We start from the raw sequence: 3,754 nt of genomic DNA, 5'->3' as shown, positions 1-3,754 counted from the left end.
TTTATCACTTATTAAAAAAAAAAAAAAAAAAAAAAGTTGAACCCCAACCTTAAGGGCCCACACAATCCCGCTCCTAAAGCTTTGTGAGAGGAAGGTAAATCGCAAGATATGCCCCATCAGGCCAGAGAACAAGAGCTGCCTGTACACTGCGCCTACAAGGAGTCCAATTCCACGTTTCGGGAATCGAACCTCCACACTGCGGCTGCCAGCAAGACGTAAGATAACCTCACTCCTATCCTTTAAACCACTAGACTATGCCCCGGGGAGCATTCTATCACTTATTATTTTGTATTGCAAGTGTACTTTGTCATATACATTACACTTTAAACTTTGAAAACAAACGTCCGAAGGATGTGTGCTACGGGACCATATGAAAAAATACGGTGAAGGGAATATGACTTCTTTCAATTTGAACATAGAGTTTTTTCTTTTTATGATCGAGTTGACAACGTAAAAATATGTATGAATAACTAGTAAATGACTCTTATCACCAAATCAACACTTTACATTGTTTAGAAAATTGATTCTTACTTTAAAACCTAGGGTCAAGAAAAAATAAAACTAAAATTTTTAAATACCACACTTTATTCTATAATTTTGTTTGATTCAAATAGAAAGAACCAAGATCAAAACAGTCGAGAATCAAGATAATGACAATATTGTTTCCATGTGTATATATTTGATTGATATGTAATTTTTGTTCGGTGTGTGAGAGTTTTATATGATTGTACAATTATTTCATTATATTGAAATATTAACAGTCGGTGATTTTTCTTCGATTTGAAAGTTTTTCGACGTAAATCTTATGTTATCATTCCTATCATTTTGATAAATTTTTTTGGCTTCTAAATAAATTCTATGAATAAGTATCATTATCATGTAACCAAATTAAGAATTTGATCTCAATTTCCAATGTTATTCAAAATGGTAAAGTGGAGAAAATATATATGTTGGGTGATGTGAAGAAGTTTGATGGGAAGAATCAATTTTAACTTGTGGTAAGTGAAAGCTAATGAGTTTTGATTCGATCTTGGTTGCACAAGGATTTGAAAAGATTAATCTCTAATTTCAGTAGACGTGGATAGTTTGGATACGTCAAGAAAATTTGTCCGAAAGGTAGAAAAGATTTGATTGATTGCTCAAAATTAGTATATGAAGATATTGATTACGTCGCAACAATGTGTTTATTTTCTTCATGAGAAATAAAAATATTCTTTGGGAATAATATATTTATTCTTATAGCATGTGTTTGACCAACAAGCTGTCTAATAAAGAATGTGCAACTGTTAGCAGTCTAAAAATTTGCCTAGGGCATTGGTGTGGCTTTGAGCAGGATGAGTGGTGAAATTTATAGGATTGTGTTCAGTGTACATAAAATTATGTACAAGTAGATTTATTCAAATTTATATCATTGGCGATGAATTCCCATGAAAGCAAAACATTGGAATTGCACAATGGCTTCTAACAAAGTTATTCGACACGAGAAAATTTGAAATTCTTAAAATTGTGGCAGCAAAGGAAAATGTTTACTTAAATTTCTCAAGTGGCATGACCTAGAGGTGAAAGAGACAAGATTGTAGTGAAGGTAAACTATTCGTTTTGGATTAGACATGGAAGAAATCTTATTTGGGACAAAGGACAATTCTAAGTTAACGTGGAGATTGTTAGGATTTTGATTTTGTATTATTTAATTATTTAATTAAATAGGATTTTGTTTGTCTATCCCAAATAGAACATGTTTTTCCCCTTATTTACAATTCGACTATTATGAATTTTACAAAATCAAAAGGCTACACTTTCTTCGTACGATAGTTATGGACTATATTTGAGTGAGACTTGGGGATCTTTGTACTCTCATCCGATCCGATTTTGAGTTGTGCTCGAGGGTTTAATGTGCACAAAAAATTCTATATAGTTATAGATATTGTGAATCAATTCCAAAGAACCAAATTCCCTCGTTTTAATCGATTAAGAATTTCAACATCCCAAGATTTAATAGACTAACAAAAAGATCAAAAATAAATAAATAAATAAATAGGATAACAATACACCTTGCAAATAAACAAAAAGATCAAAAAAATTAAAAAAAAATTAGGATAACAATACGCCTTGCAAATATAGGGACCAAAAGCATAAAAGTTTTCACAATATAAAAGTGATGCCAATGCCGTCCTATGATAAAATTGACAAAGAAAAAGAAGGAAATTTCTCTTTTAGAGTTTTAGTACAAAGAATCAAACTTTGATATAAAACAAGGTATAGGATTAGCAAACTTTATTCTTCATCTGTTCCATGAAAATCGTATAAAAAGGTCGAGATTAGACAAAAATCTAATCAAGATGTAAAGTCGACTCTTTTCATGGTTAAACGTGACCCATATTATTTTGATAAGTAAAATTGTATTTAATATGCCATACGTTTCACTTTTTAAAACATTTTTTCGTCCAATTTCCATAGAATTTTATAATCAACAAAATTNAATTGTATTTAATATGCCATACGTTTCACTTTTTAAAACATTTTTTCGTCCAATTTCCATAGAATTTTATAATCAACAAAATTAGGGACATGCATTTTATTAAATTGTAAATATTGCATATTCTTTCCAAATGTCAAAATTTGAATTAATTCCAAAGCATCAGATTCCTTCATTGTAATTGGTTGAGAACTAACTGTTCCTCTATAATGTGCAACATGATTCCTCTCGTGGGCCATCTGGTCCAGAATTTTAAATAAGTAACTTCTTTTAAAATATATATGTGTGTATATTTTAGGACATGTTTATTTTGCTTTATAAGTCATTTTTCTTGTTTAGTTAAAAAAATTAATATTGTATGAGATATATACTCTCAAAAGGAATTCTAGACATACATAAGTCAAAAAAAAAAAAAACAAAAAAAAAATAGAAACTATAACTTGAAATCTCAAGTAGAAGTTTCAATTTTTATTCTTTTTATCAATACAAGAGAGCTCCATTGGCATCTTCACAAGTAGATGTATGGGAACCATTGAAAAAATAAAAGAAATTAATACGATGAAAAATTTCAATTTCATCCAGCCTCTTACGGGCCTGAGCCAGGGCAGATTTTGAGCCTGGCCCACAACATTTTCATGTGGGTGAAATTCCCTCATAACCTCGCCTCAAGGTGGGCCTGACAGGCTGAATCTATCAGATGTGACCCATATGAAGAGCCCAGCCCAATGCAGCTTCCTATGCCAATGCCTTCAATTGCTGCACTGTCATGCGAACTCCAAGAAGCAAAACTGGAATAAAATTCAATCTTGGGCTGCGAACATTTTATTTCTCTTCATGAATCACAAATGTACTATCAGGATAATCTTCGACTCGTGCATCTACCAGTAAAGCACGTCCAAAGTGATACGAGCCCTCAAGAAAGTTCTAATGAAAGAGACAAAACCGACGAACAAAAATAGACACACCATAAACATGATCAAAACCGAAAATGAGTAGCCTTAGAAACCTAACGTATTATTAAGTCAGCTCAGAAATCAGATTGAACAAATACCCATCACATTCTTTATACTGTTACAACACTTTTTTTTTTTGGCAAACTCAATTCAATCCCGACTTGATTAAAGCAAAATTTCCTAGGTTCTCATACTTGTCAGTCATTGCATTGTAACCAATCTCCCACTTGCTTTCTCCACTACCACCTCACCTTCAATTCCGGCATTATGAGCAATTTAAAAAATGCGAAAACTGTTGAGAATCTACTTAAATATGCACAGCGAA

This window comes from Olea europaea, chromosome 20, assembly GCF_002742605.1.
Source record: "Olea europaea var. sylvestris chromosome 20, O_europaea_v1, whole genome shotgun sequence".
In the NCBI taxonomy this organism is placed as follows: domain Eukaryota; kingdom Viridiplantae; phylum Streptophyta; class Magnoliopsida; order Lamiales; family Oleaceae; genus Olea; species Olea europaea.
This window is presented reverse-complemented; position numbering follows the sequence as displayed.